This window comes from Scyliorhinus torazame, chromosome 17 (genome assembly GCF_047496885.1).
Source record: "Scyliorhinus torazame isolate Kashiwa2021f chromosome 17, sScyTor2.1, whole genome shotgun sequence".
Classification (NCBI taxonomy): domain Eukaryota; kingdom Metazoa; phylum Chordata; class Chondrichthyes; order Carcharhiniformes; family Scyliorhinidae; genus Scyliorhinus; species Scyliorhinus torazame.
Window position 1 is genome coordinate 172,429,804 of NC_092723.1, and position 15,594 is coordinate 172,445,397.

At 56.2% G+C, this 15,594-nt stretch overlaps 1 protein-coding gene across 3 annotated transcripts in view; it reads left to right on the plus strand.

Annotated features, from left to right (window-relative positions):
* The window catches only part of axin1 (axin 1), a 368,189-nt gene that overhangs the window by 202,461 nt on the left and 150,134 nt on the right, over positions 1–15,594 (plus strand). Inside the window, exon 1 of one of the 3 annotated variants that reach the window (XM_072481661.1) lies at positions 1,003–1,743. The exons of 1 other annotated variant lie outside the window; for it this stretch is intronic. The gene's annotated coding sequence lies outside the window, so the exon portion shown is untranslated. Of the gene's footprint in view, positions 1–1,002; positions 1,744–15,594 lie in introns of those variants that run through there. One more of the 3 variants, XM_072481666.1, reaches the window with a different exon arrangement.

Genomic DNA, 15,594 nt, shown 5'->3' on the forward strand with positions numbered 1-15,594 from the left:
GGGAAATCAGTCTTGGGGGGGGGGGGGGGGGGAAGAAGGGGGTTGAATTGTCCACTTTTTCTTATAGGTTAGGTGGGGTTACTGGGTTATGGGGATAGGGAGGGTGCTCTTTCAGGGGGCCGGTACTCGATGGGCCAAATGGTCTTTCTGCACTGGAGGCATTCTATGACTCTGTGACCATTTTCATCCAATTGCTGATGCGGCACGGTAGCACAGTGGTTAGCAATGTTGCTTCACAGCGCCAGGGTCCCAGGTTCAATTCCCGGGTTGGGTGACTGTGCGGAGTCTGCACGTCCTCCCCGTGTCTGCGTGGGTTTTCTCCGGGCGCTCCGGTTTCCTCCCACAAGTCCCGAAAGACGTGCTTGTTCGGTGAATTGGACATTCTGAATTCTCCCTCAGTATACCCGAACAAGGGCCGGAATGTGGCGACTGGGGGATTTTCACAGTAACTCCATTGCAGCAGTACCAAGAGAAACAATATCCTCTTCCCAAGTATAACATGTATAATTTGGCCTGGGTCGGTCAATGGGCACCAATTTCGCTCCCTATTTTAATTTTCGTGACCTTATGTTACACAAATTCCAATAAATTGGGCGTTGTTCCTTTGAAAATCAAATATGAAATAAGCTATGCTTTGCTCCGTACAAAGATAAGGGAAGGAGGGAGGTACACCTTCGCCCACTGCCCACACGCAACAAGCGCCGCCGCCTCTGACTGAACGAGCCGCTGGATGGGGCGCGCCAACGCTCGGCGTGCTTCCAGCCGCGCCTGCGCCCAGGCCGCGCGGTGCCCTCCGGGAGATGTAGGCTAACCCGGCATGGACGAAGCAACAGCGCGGCCGCCCTCCCCGGACTACATCCCCCGGCAGGTCTTTGGAGAGGAGACCAATCAATAAGGTGGGAACCCGCAGGGGCGTCGATGAGGTAATGGATCACCGAGAGCGCTTTTGCTTTCCTAGTCCGGGGAGGAGAGAGAGAGAGAGAGAGAGAGAAGGCTTTGATGAGGTCCTACCTGATGAATAGATGAAAGAGGAGGATTTTGAAGAGGAGAGGGGAGGGGTTATAAAAATAAGAAATTTATTTTTATGACCCCATTTATTCTTTTTCACATTTTCCCCCCCTGCCGCCCGGGAGGTCAGGAGGGTTTGGAAAGGGGTCAGAGAGATGCGGCAGAGTTTGTGAGGCGGCGAGGACCCTGCCGCCGCCGCTGCGCTTTGATGTCGGGGCCGGCCGGCGGCGCAGGGGCTCCGAGTTGACCGTTGGCGGCGGTTTAGTCGCGCGAGCGAGAGGAGGGAGAGAGCGCGAGGCAGCAGCGGCCGCGCAGCCCAGAGGAAGGCCGCCGCGTTCCCCCACAGCGCAGAGAGAGAGATCATTCCCACCCCCCTCTCCTCCTCCTCCAGCACAGACATTTAAAAACTCGCCCTTTTCCCGGGGAGACTTTTTTTTTTTGCATGCATCGACCGACCTAAGTTTGTTGTGGTGAGGGAAGGAGGGCGGGTTGGCCGTTATTATTTTATCCTCTTTTTACCACAGCCCCTTCCCTTCTGGTGTTTTACATTGTAAACCATGGAAGAGCCGGGGCGGAGGCGGCCGCCGCCGCCGTTCCTGCCCGGCCGCCAGCGCGGATCCTCCTCCTCGTGGAAGAAACTTTCTCTCCGAGCCGCCTGGGGAAAGGAGTTAGCCGCCACGGCGCGCCTTGTGTAGGACGCGGGGCGAGTTTGCGTGTCCAGTCCAGCCAAGCCAGGTAAATAACACACCCCCCCCCCCCCCACCAGCCCCACTCTCTCTCTCTGCGCGGCTTGTCCGCCTTTCTGCTGCTGCCTGTCTTCTGCAGACCTATTTACATGTGTTTTTCTTTCTCCCCAAATACGATAGCCAAAGAGCAGCTCCTTGATCCTCTCCCGCAAAGTGTGTGTGGATTTGGAGGATGGATGATTGGGGGGGGGGGTTTGCAAGTTGGAAAAGAAAGGAGAAACGTTGTGGCTGCAACCCCCCCCCCCCCCCCCCACACACACACACACTACCCCCCCCCCCCCCCACGCACACACACACTACCCCCCCCCACGCACACACACACTACCCCCCCCACGCACACACACACTACCCCCCCCCACGCACACACACACTACCCCCCCCCCCCACGCACACACACACTACCCCCCCCCACGCACACACACACTACCCCCCCCACCACACACACACACACTACCCCCCCCACACACACACCCCCCAAACACACACACACCCCCCCAAACACACACACTACCCCCCCCAAACACACACACTACCCCCCCAAACACACACACTACCCCCCCCACACACACACTACCCCCACACACACACACTACCCCCCACCACACACACACACACTCCCCCCCCACCACACACCCCCCCACACACACTACCCCTCCCCCACACACACACACACTAACCCCCCTCCCCCCACACACACACACACTACCCCCCCCACACACACACACTATCCCCCCCACACACACACACTACCCCACACACACACACACTACCCCCATCCCTACACACACACACTACCCCCCCACACACACTACCCCCCTCCCCCCACACACACACTACCCCCCTCCCCCCCCACACACACACTACCCCCCCACACACACACTACCCCCCCAAACACACACACTCTACCCCCCCCCCAAACACACACACTACCCCCCCAAACACACACACTACCCCCCCCAAACACACACACTACCCTCCCAAACACACACACACTACCCTCCCAAACACACACACACTACCCCCCCAAACACACACACTACCCCCCCACACACACTACCCCCCTCCCCCCCACACACACACACTACCCCCCCTACCCCCACACACACACTACCCCCCAAACACACACACTACCCCCCCAAACACACACACTACCCCCTCCCCCCACACAAACACACTACCCCCGCCAAACACACACACTACCCCCCAAACACACACACTACCCCCCCCACACACACACACTACCCCCTCCCCCCACACACACACACTACCCCCACACACACACACTACCCCCCCACACACACACACTACCCCCCCAACACACACACACTACCCCCACACACACACACTACCCCCCCCCACACACACACTACCCCCTCCCCCCACACACACACACTACCCCCCTCCCCCACACACATACACTACCCCCCCCACACATTACCCCCCACACACACACACTACCCCCCCACACACACACTACCCCCCCCCACACACACACTACCCACACACACACTACCCCCCCCACACACACACTACCCCACACACACACACACTACCCCCCCCCCACACACACACACTACCCCACACACACTGCCCCCCCACACACACTACCCCCCCACACACACTACCCCCCCACACACACTACCCCCCCACACACACTCTACCCCCCCACACACACACACTACCCCCCCACACACGCTACCCCTCCCACGCACACACACTACCCCCCCCACACACACACTACCCCCCCCACACACACACACTACCCCCCCACACACACACTACCCCCCCCACACACACACTACCCCCCCACACACACACTACCCCCCCCACACACACACTACCCCCAAACACACACACTACCACCCCCCCACACACACACTACCCCCCCCCACACACACACTACCCCTCCCCCCCCAACCACACACTACCCCCCCACCACACACACACTACCCCCCCACACACACACACTAACCCCCCCCCCCACACACACACACTACCCCCCCACACACACACACTACGCCCCCCCCACACATACACACACCTACCCCCCAAACACACACACTACCCCCCCAAACACACACACCTACCCCCCAAACACACACACTACCCCCCACACACACACTACCCCCCCCACACACACACTACCCCCCCCACACACACACTACCCCCCACACACACTACCCCCCACACACAGACACACACACACTACCCCCACCCCACACACACACACTACCCCACCCCACACACACACACTACCCCCCCCCACACACACACACACTACCCCCCCCACACACACTACCCCTCCACACACACTACCCCCCCACACACACTACCCCCCACACACACTACCCCCCCACACACACTACCCCCCCACACACACTACCCCCCCTACGCACACTATCCCCCACACACTAACCCCCCCCCACACACTAACCCCCCCCACACACTAACCCCCCCCACACACACAACCCCCACACACACTACCCCCACACACACACTACCCCACACACACACACACACTACCCCCCCCACACACACTTACCCCCCCACACACACACACTACCCCACACACACACACTACCCCCTCCCCACACACACACACTACCCCCTCCCCACACACACACACTACCCCCCCCACACACACACACTACCCCCCCCACACACAAACACTACCACACACACACGCACAACCCCCACACACACGCACAACCCCCACACACACGCACAACCCCCCACACACGCAAAACCCCACACACGCAAAACCCCACACACGCACAACCCCCCACACACACGCACCCCCCCACACACACAACCCCCCTCACGCACACTACCACCCCCCCACACACACACACTACCCCCCACACACACACACTATACCACAACACACACAACCTCCCCGCCACACACGGTCTTCCCCCCCCGCACACGTTCTTCCCCCCCCCCGCGTTCTTCCCCCCCCCCCCGCACACGTTCTTCTCCTCCTCCCCCCTCCCCCCACACACATTCTTCCCCCCCCCACACACGTTCTTCCCCCCCCCACACACACGTTCTTACCCCCCCCACACACGTTCTTCCCCCCCCACACACGTTCTTCCCCCCCACACACGTTCTTCCCCCCCCACACCACGTTCTTCCCCCCCACACACGTTCTTCCCCCCCCACACACGTTCTTCCCCCCCCCACACACGTTCTTCCCCCCCACACACGTTCTTCCCCCCCCCCACACGTTCTTCCCCCCCCCCCACACGTTCTTCCCCCCCCCACACACGTTCTTCCCCCCCCCACACACGTTCTTCCCCCCCCCCACACACGTTCTTCCCCCCCCCACACACGTTCTTCCCCCCCACACACGTTCTTCCCCCCCACACACGTTCTTCCCCCCCCCCCACACACGTTCTCCCCCCCCCCCCAACACACGTTCTTCCCCCCACACACGTTCTCTCCCCCCCCACACACGTTCTTCTCCCCCCCCACACACACGTTCTTCCCCCCCCACACACACGTTCTTCCCCCCCCACACACACGTTCTTCCCCCCACACACACGTTCTTCCCCCCCACACACACGTTCTTCCCCCCCACACACACGTTCTTCCGCCCCCCACACGCGTTCTTTCCCCCCCACACGCGTTCTTTCCCCCCCACACGCGTTCTTTCCCCCCACACGCGTTCTTTCCCCCCACACGCGTTCTTTCCCCCCCACACGCGTTCTTTCCCCCCACACGCGTTCTTTCCCCCCACACGCGTTCTTTCCCCCCACACGCGTTCTTTCCCCCACACGCGTTCTTTCCCCCCACACGCGTTCTTCCCCCCCACACGCGTTCTTCCCCCCACACACGTTCTTCCCCCCCACACGCGTTCTTCCCCCCCACACGCGTTCTTCCCCCCCACACGCGTTCTTCCCCCCCACACGCGTTCTTCCCCCCCCACACCGCGTTCTTCCCCCCCACACGCGTTCTTCCCCCCCACACGCGTTCTTCCCCCCCACACGCGTTCTTCCCCCCACACGCGTTCTTCCCCCCACACGCGTTCTTCCCCCACACGCGTTCTTCCCCCACACGCGTTCTTCCCCCCACACGCGTTCTCCCCCCCACACGCGTTCTTCCCCCCACACGCGTTCTTCCCCCCCACACCGTTCTTCCCCCCACACGCGTTCTTCCCCCCACACGCGTTCTTCCCCCCCACACGCGTTCTTCCCCCCCACACGCGTTCTTCCCCCCACACGCGTTCTTCCCCCCACACGCGTTCTTCCCCCCCCACACGCGTTCTTCCCCCCCACACGCGTTCTTCCCCCCACACGCGTTCTTCCCCCCCACACGCGTTCTTCCCCCCCCACACGCGTTCTTCCCCCCCACACGCGTTCTTCCCCCCCACACGCGTTCTTCCCCCCCACACGCGTTCTTCCCCCCACACAGCGTTCTTCCCCCCACACGCGTTCTTCCCCCCACACGCGTTCTTCCCCCCCACACGCGTTCTTCCCCCCACACACGCGTTCTTCCCCCCCACACGCGTTCTTCCCCCCACACGCGTTCTTCCCCCCCACACGCGTTCTTCCCCCCACACGCGTTCTTCCCCCCACACGCGTTCTTCCCCCCACACGCGTTCTTCCCCCCACACGCGTTCTTCCCCCACACGCGTTCTTCCCCCCACACGCGTTCTTCCCCCCACACGCGTTCTTCCCCCCACACGCGTTCTTCCCCCCACACGCGTTCTTCCCCCCACACGCGTTCTTCCCCCCCACACGCGTTCTCCCCCCCACACGCGTTCTTCCCCCCCACACGCGTTCTTCCCCCCACACCCCGTTCTTCCCCCCCACACGCGTTCTTCCCCCCCACACGCGTTCTTCCCCCCACACGCGTTCTTCCCCCCCACACGCGTTCTTCCCCCCCACACGCGTTCTTCCCCCCACACGCGTTCTTCCCCCCCACACGCGTTCTTCCCCCCCACACGCGTTCTTCCCCCCACACGCGTTCTTCCCCCCCACACGCGTTCTTCCCCCCCACACGCGTTCTTCCCCCCCACACGCGTTCTTCCCCCCCACACTCACGCGTTCTTCCCCCCCACACGCGTTCTTCCCCCCCACACGCGTTCTTCCCCCCACACGCGTTCTTCCCCCCCCACACTCGCGTTCTTCCCCCACACGCGTTCTTCCCCCCCACACGCGTTCTTCCCCCCCACACGCGTTCTTCCCCCCCACACGCGTTCTTCCCCCCCACACGCGTTCTTCCCCCCACACGCGTTCTTCCCCCCCACACGCGTTCTTCCCCCCCACACGCGTTCTTCCCCCCCACACGCGTTCTTCCCCCCCACACGCGTTCTTCCCCCCCACACGCGTTCTTCCCCCCCACACGCGTTCTTCCCCCCACACGCGTTCTTCCCCCCCACACGCGTTCTTCCCCCCCACACGCGTTCTTCCCCCCCACACGCGTTCTTCCCCCCACACGCGTTCTTCCCCCCCACACGCGTTCTTCCCCCCCACACGCGTTCTTCCCCCCCACACGCGTTCTTCCCCCCCACCACGCGTTCTTCCCCCCCACACGCGTTCTTCCCCCCCACACGCGTTCTTCCCCCCACACGCGTTCTTCCCCCCACACGCGTTCTTCCCCCCCACACGCGTTCTTCCCCCCACACGCGTTCTTCCCCCCACACGCGTTCTTCCCCCCCACACGCGTTCTTCCCCCCCACACGCGTTCTTCCCCCCCACACGCGTTCTTCCCCCCCACACGCGTTCTTCCCCCCCACACGCGTTCTTCCCTTCCCCCCCACACGCGTTCTTCCCCCCACACGCGTTCTTCCCCCCACACGCGTTCTTCCCCCCCACACGCGTTCTTCCCCCCCACACGCGTTCTTCCCCCCCACACGCGTTCTTCCCCCCACACGCGTTCTTCCCCCCCACACGCGTTCTTCCCCCCCACACGCGTTCTTCCCCCCACACGCGTTCTTCCCCCCCACACGCGTTCTTCCCCCCCACACGCGTTCTTCCCCCCCACAGCGTTCTTCCCCCCCACACGCGTTCTTCCCCCCCACACGCGTTCTTCCCCCCCACACGCGTTCTTCCCCCCCACACGCGTTCTTCCCCCCCACACGCGTTCTTCCCCCCACACGCGTTCTTCCCCCCCACACGCGTTCTTCCCCCCCACACGCGTTCTTCCCCCCCACACGCGTTCTTCCCCCCACACGCGTTCTTCCCCACCGGTTCTTTCCCCCCACACGCGTTCTTCCCCCCCACACCGCGTTCTTCCCCCCACACGCGTTCTTCCCCCCCACACGCGTTCTTCCCCCCCACACGCGTTCTTCCCCCCACACGCGTTCTTCCCCCCCACACGCGTTCTTCCCCCCCACACGCGTTCTTCCCCCCCACACGCGTTCTTCCCCCCACACGCGTTCTTCCCCCCCACACGCGTCTTCCCCCCACACGCGTTCTTCCCCCCCACACGCGTTCTTCCCCCCCCACACGCGTTCTTCCCCCCCACACGCGTTCTTCCCCCCCACACGCGTTCTTCCCCCCCACACGCGTTCTTCCCCCCCACACGCGTTCTTCCCCCCCACACGCGTTCTTCCCCCCCACACGCGTTCTTCCCCCCACACGTCGTTCTTCCCCCCCACACGCGTTCTTCCCCCCCACACGCGTTCTTCCCCCCCACACGCGTTCTTCCCCCCCACACGCGTTCTTCCCCCCCACAACGCGTTCTTCCCCCCCACACGCGTTCTTCCCCCCACACGCGTTCTTCCCCCCCACACGCGTTCTTCCCCCCCACACCGCGTTCTTCCCCCCACACGCGTTCTTCCCCCCCACACGCGTTCTTCCCCCCCCACACGCGTTCTTCCCCCCCACACGCGTTCTTCCCCCCCACACGCGTTCTTCCCCCCCACACGCGTTCTTCCCCCCCACACGCGTTCTTCCCCCCCACACGCGTTCTTCCCCCCCACACGCGTTCTTCCCCCCCACACGCGTTCTTCCCCCCCACACGCGTTCTTCCCCCCCACGCGTTCTTCCCCCCCACACGCGTTCTCCCCCCACACGAGTTCTTCCCCCCACACGCGTTCTTCCCCCCACACGCGTTCTTCCCCCCCACACGCGTTCTTCCCCCCACACGCGTTCTTCCCCCCACACGCGTTCTTCCCCCCCACACGCGTTCTTCCCCCCCACACGCGTTCTTCCCCCCCACACGCGTTCTTCCCCCCACACGCGTTCTTCCCCCCCAACACGCGTTCTTCCCCCCACACGCGTTCTTCCCCCCCACACGCGTTCTTCCCCCCCACACGCGTTCTTCCCCCCCACACGCGTTCTTCCCCCCCACACGCGTTCTTCCCCCCCACACGCGTTCTTCCCCCCACACGCGTCTTCCCCCCCACACGCGTTCTTCCCCCCACACGCGTTCTTCCCCCCACACGCGTTCTTCCCCCCACACGCGTTCTTCCCCCCCACACGCGTTCTTCCCCCCCCACACGCGTTCTTCCCCCCCACACGCGTTCTTCCCCCCCACACGCGTTCTTCCCCCCACACGCGTTCTTCCCCCCCACACGCGTTCTTCCCCCCCACACGCGTTCTTCCCCCCACACGCGTTCTTCCCCCCCACACGCGTTCTTCCCCCCCACACGCGTTCTTCCCCCCACACGCGTTCTTCCCCCCACACGCGTTCTTCCCCCCCACACGCGTTCTTCCCCCCCACACGCGTTCTTCCCCCCCACACGCGGTTCTTCCCCCCCACACGCGTTCTTCCCCCCCCACACGCGTTCTTCCCCCCCACACGCGTTCTCCCCCCCCACGCGCGCTGTTCTCACCCCCCACGCACGCTGTTCTTCCCCCCCCACGCACGCTGTTCTTCCCCCCCCACGCACGCTGTTCTCCCCCCCCCCCCACGCACGCTGTTCTCCCCCCCCCCCCCACGCACGCTGTTCTCCCCCCCCCCCACTCACGCTGTTCTCCCCCCCCCCCCACCCCACGCACGCTGTTCTCCCCCCCCCCACGCACGCTGTTCTCCCCCCCCCCCCCACGCACGCTGTTCTCTCCCCCCCCCCCCCCACGCACGCTGTTCTCCCCCCCCCACGCACGCTGTTCTCCCCCCCCCACGCACGCTGTTCTTCCCCCCCCACGCACGCTGTTCTCCCCCCCCCCACGCACGCTGTTCTCCCCCCCCCCCCCCCCACGCACGCTGTTCTCCCCCCCCCCCCCCCACTCACGCTGTTCTCCCCCCCCCCCCACCCCACGCACGCTGTTCTCCCCCCCCCCCCACTCACGCTGTTCTCCCCCCCCCCCCACCCCACGCACGCTGTTCTCCCCACCCCACGCACGCTGTTCTCTCCCCCCCCCCACGCACGCTGTTCTCCCCCCCCCACGCACGCTGTTCCCCCTCCCACGTGCCGCTATGACCCCCACACACGCTACGACCCCCACACGCTACATGCTACCCCCCACACGTCTGCCTCTCGGCATGTCACCTCCCACCCGCCTGCCTCTCGGTGTCCCCCCCCCCCCCCCCGCCTGACTCTTGGCGTGACACTCCCTGCCTGCCTCTCGGCGTATCACCCCCGCCTGCCTCTCGGCGTGTCTTCTCCCCCCCCCCCCCCCCCCCCCCCCGCCTGCCTCTCGGCGTGTCTTCCCCAGCCGCCTGCCTCTCGGCCTGTACCCCCCCCCACCCCAGCCTGCCTCTCGGTGTGTCGTTTTCTCCCCCCCGCCTGCCTCTCGGCGTGTCTCTCTCCCCCCCCCCAACCCTGCCTGCCTCTCTGCGTGTGTGTTCCGTCCCCCTCCCTGCCTGCCTCTCGTTGTGTGTCCCGTCCCCTCGCCTGCCTCTCGCCGTGTTCCCCCCCCCCCCGGTCCCGTCCCCCGCCTCTCAGTGTGTCACTACCCACCCCCGCCTGCCTCTCGGTTTCTCCCCAACCCCCCGTCCCCCCCCGCCTGTCTCTCGGTTTCTCCCCCACCCCGGGTTTCCCCTCTGACTCTCACCTTCCTCCCCCTCTCCTGGTTTGCCAAATTCCTCCCTGCACTGTTGTCCTGTGCCAGTTCTCCTCCTGCTTTACCGCAGTGAAGGGGCAAGGTGCAATTCCTCTGCAAGAGGGAAATCAACATTGCCCTTTGGAAGGCGGGCTGTGAAGGACCCATCCATTTAATAGCTGGAAACTTCGCCCAACTTCCCAGTTGTTGGCCCAAATAGTAGTGACACCTGTTTGCGCGTTCCTGAGCTGAGTTGGCTGTAGCACCACATTTCTCCTCAAAATACATATCTTTTGCTGGATGCCGAAGCCATACTTTTCATGCCTATTTGTTGGCTTTCCCTGTTTCTACTCCTGTCATCTAAACATGAAAGCGTTGACCTGCACCCCCTCGCTATTGAACAGCACTTGTTTTTTGCTTTTGACAGGTGGTTTCCATCTTGTTTCTTTTTGCTCCGATCACATTCACACAGTATGGTAGTTTCTCCTTTACCATAGTACTGCTTTTAGAATGGTTAACTCCGGTTTAATGACTCATTTTAAGCTGCACTTTCTGTCAGGCATGGAAGTGCGCGACGTTCACTTTTCGTCTTTTTTAAGGCCCTATGGGGTTGCTGATATTTAATGTCTTGGAAGGCATGATCAATAAATTAGAAATCGTGCAAAATGGAAAATAATCAAGATATTGTGGTTGATTAAGGCATCTAATTGACTCTGATGGGTACTTAAGAGTTACAGGGAATCTGATCTTTTGAGAAAAGTAGAATTTGTGGTTTGAACTATTTTAGTGATGAAGGCATTGGTGTGAAGTTTGACCTTGGCTGACCTCTGAACTTCTAATATAGCGTATTCCTTTGCCGAACGCACACCTATTTAGAAGTCGAACTAAAAGCAGCAGTCGAGGTTCTTTTGATTTAAAAAAAAAAAAAAAATCTAATTACTTCAAAGTCCGGATTTTACAGGAAAGGTTGGGCTGGAGGAGTTGAGATGGGAAAATCAAATACCTAGAATTGTTTGTCACATTTGGAGTACTGGCTTTAATGCATAAATGTAACTGAGGGAACTTGCACATAATCTCCGAAATTGTGGTCACCTTGAATTCTAAGAATGGCGACAGTATCGGGTTAAAGTATATGCAGTATGTGTACTGCATTTTTTATTCATTCTTGAAATAAAATTCATTTGTGTGGTAGTTTTCATTAGTTTTAAAGGATAATGGATTAGGTACCAGGATAAAACATGCTCTGGTGATATTAACTAGATGTAAAGTCTAAAGGCACAATTCATAATGTCCGGAGTAACTATTTTATTCCATTGTTAGTGTTATAACTTGGTAACGCGATTAGGTATTTCTGATCGGATATCATTAAACAGTCGTTTTTCTTTTGCATCTTGTGTTTTTCACTCTAGGGTGTGAGTGATCTTTGTTCTTGTAAGCCCTTGATATAAATTATATTATGTGACCTGCGCCAAAATAAATAATAATTGCACCACGTGAACACATGCAGTTTTTTTTCGCAGTTTTAGCAACTGGTCTGCTTTCGGTGTATAAATATTATTGGTCTAAAAGTTAAGTTACATTTTGTGAATTGGCCCGATAACCTGAATGCAATTTATACAATGCGATATTTAATGTGGTGATATGAAATGATCCATAAGGTTAGCAAGAGTTCATGAAGGCTTGCAGCAATGTAAACATGATTTACATTGTCATGTTTTGTTATTGTCCAGTATTTTGATACAGGCCTAACTAATAGAGTTAGACGTTTGCTCGAATGTGCTTGATTATTGTGAGAATGACATTGTGTGAAATATACAAAGGCATTATAATAGAAAAAATACATACGGGGAACATTCCGAGACACCTTTGTAATGCACTTAACACAAATCACGATTAGCAAAAGTAATATTGAATTTCTGAGTTTAATAAATTTACAAGTCATTTTATTATGGGGTAGAATTAGAGAGAGTGTAGGCCAAAGGATTTTCGGTTTCTATGATGTGTAGATGAACTCCTTGCAATGCAAGCACTAAGACAGGGGGCGCTGTTTAGCTCTTTCAAGAAGGATCAGGGAATGTGTATGGTTGCCCGAGTGTGCGAGAGATTGAAAATAACAAAGAAAGTGTTTAAGTATTTTCCTGTTGTTAATATCCTTTATGGTGTTTGGGCTTTAAAGATCATCGATGTACGCGGATGCAGAACATAGATTTTTACAGGTAGGTCATGAAGCTAGGAGCGGGTTTAGTTGCAGTGAGGGGGGGGGGGGGGGGGTGTAAGAGAGGTTCCTGAAAATGTGCATGGGGGGCGGGGGGGGGGGGGGGGCGGTGGTTGAATCGGGCTGGGGTTGTATGCCAGTCATTTGCACATCAAAGTTTACATGAAATTTGTTTTCAACTGAATCGTTAATTAATTTGATTTACTGTTGCGATATTTGATGTTAGAAAGTTACACACGCTGCAGTGTATTTTTTAAACAAGGGGCCTGGGCCGTTTTTTATTAGAAACAAAACGAGAACTGCAAGTAGCTAGAAGGGGTCTCGCTTGCTCTTTCCCATCCCCCACTGTGCCAGAGAGGCCAAGAAATGAATGCGATGCGGGCTGCAGATGCATCAGTCCGATCAAGAGGACTGATGCACAAACATCTCGGAAGTGTAAGATACAGCGATTCACTACCAACTCGACTGCCGTTCTCTAGCCAGCCTGTTTAGATATATCTGTTCAACCATAGTCTGAAGGTGGACGATTAAAAATTACCCCTCAGCAAAGGATTCAAGAGGGGAAAGTATCTGATGAATAATAGCTTGTGCATTGCAGCAGATTAAACAGCGATTGTAGGTGGTTTTAAAATATCAAACGAACAGACTGCTTTTAAATGCAGGTCGATGAGAGTATACAGTAGTGCCGTTTGATTTTTAAAAAATATTCAGTAGATGCTATTGGAATGGATATGAAAAGGTGTCTAATTGGTTTTAATTGCTCTTAGAAAATTATATTTAAAATTAAATCGAAGTCTGTTGAAATTCTTAATACAATTGACAGTTGTTCAAGCTTTAATGCTGCACGACCAAATACCAGGTACGTTTTCAAGCAGATTTTTTAAAAGAAAATGTATTTCAGTGGATGGTTCTCCTGTGGAGTGGATCATTGGAAGGTAGGCCATTCTGGATTCAACAAATAGATTATTAAAATATTGTTACTCCGTTCTCCCGAGTTACAATGTTTCAAAATCTTTAAAATAAGATAAATAGATTTTACTCAAAATACAAATGAGAATTTCTTGATTATCTGTTAAAATATACAGGGTGATTTTAAACTTGTTGGAAATCCATGATTTATGGTTGTATACATGTTGTAACTTGAGAGGAGAGATTATTACGGTTAACACCATACTTCAAGAAGTCATGGATGTTGAGTAATGTGCAATTTGATTGGCATTGAAGAATTACTTTAAATTAACAAATTAACTTGTGTAGACTGCTTATGTGGGATGCTTGTGGTGGGTATGTCAATTATCTTTGGTATTTAAATAGAAATGCAGTTCATTACTTCAGCAAAATGGTTGGGGCTTTCATCTATGCTGCTCTTAACCAGTCAGAGAGGCAATGGTTATTGATTCATCCTCCAATTCACCCTTTTTCTAATGTGAAGCTCTTTTCTGTTCCTCAGCATGGGTCAAATATTTAGTGTTACACATTTGTGGGTAGTCATTAATGTTAACATTCCGTTGCATGTATGTGAGTGTATGAAGCTTTATACAAGATATGCTATATTAATTTAAAAGCAAATTACTGCGGATGCTGGAATCTGAAAAAATACAGAAAATACTGGACAATGTCGGCAGGTCTGACAGCATCTGTGGAGAGAAAAGACGCTTGACACCCCAAAATAAAAGAAGCAAATCTGACTTTAGTCAGAAGCCTAACTTGGGGCATGGCTGTATGATACTTCCAACAGACAAGATGTGGCTGTTGTTTGGTTAGGTTGCAATGTCATTGGCTCACAAGCTCATCAAACAGTGTAGGAAAGTGGTAGATTGTATCTCCATTGCTTAATCGCATGTAACAATCTAATATTGGAGTTAAATGCAATTCTTAAGATTGTGTATAATGCAGTGTAAACAAATGTTGAGCTATGCAAAAAGCATTGTATACTTGTAAAAGCAACACAACTATATGTGCTGTCAAAAATAGTCTGAATTGGTAATATCTGTTGGGCATCTTGGATTTGCATTTCTTTTTCTGATGATAACAGGCAGTTTTTCATTGATTATAATATTGGGGACCTTTTATTTTTGATCTTCAATAGAAAATTGAGACTCAAGATATTCTGGTCAACAAAGCAAGAAATTGTTGACATTTTACATAAATTATCAAAAATATATTTTTTTTAGTTACTGAAACTAGTATGACCTGGAGTTAGTCTTTTTTTTTTACTATAGTTGATGCAAAGCCTCGTATGAGAAGATGAATTAAAAAGTATGGTAGCGTAAATTGTTCAATACTAGTTGCTAATAAACAAATGATGGGTATGGATTTTGGTAGGTGATAAGGCACTTTGAAACTGTTAGAACGATTTGTTTTGAAATTATTTTCAATTTACTGATCGCTTTAGTACCATTGTACATCAGAATTTTGAATTATGTGATTGAAAGACATTGGCATGCCATGGCTTTCAGGAAATTGTTTTGAAGCATCATCTTTTGTTGGAAAAAAGAAAAATGAACAAACCTGCACTTATTTTTTCCAGCCTAAGATGATCCCAAAATACTTCAGAGCCTGTTCATTACTAAGTGTAGTCATTGCTTTAATGCAAAAGAATGCACCAGCCAGTTTGCAATGAGCAAAGGTGCCATGAACAGCAATGAAATACATGGTCAGATAACCCGTTGTCGTGATCGTGATTAAGAGG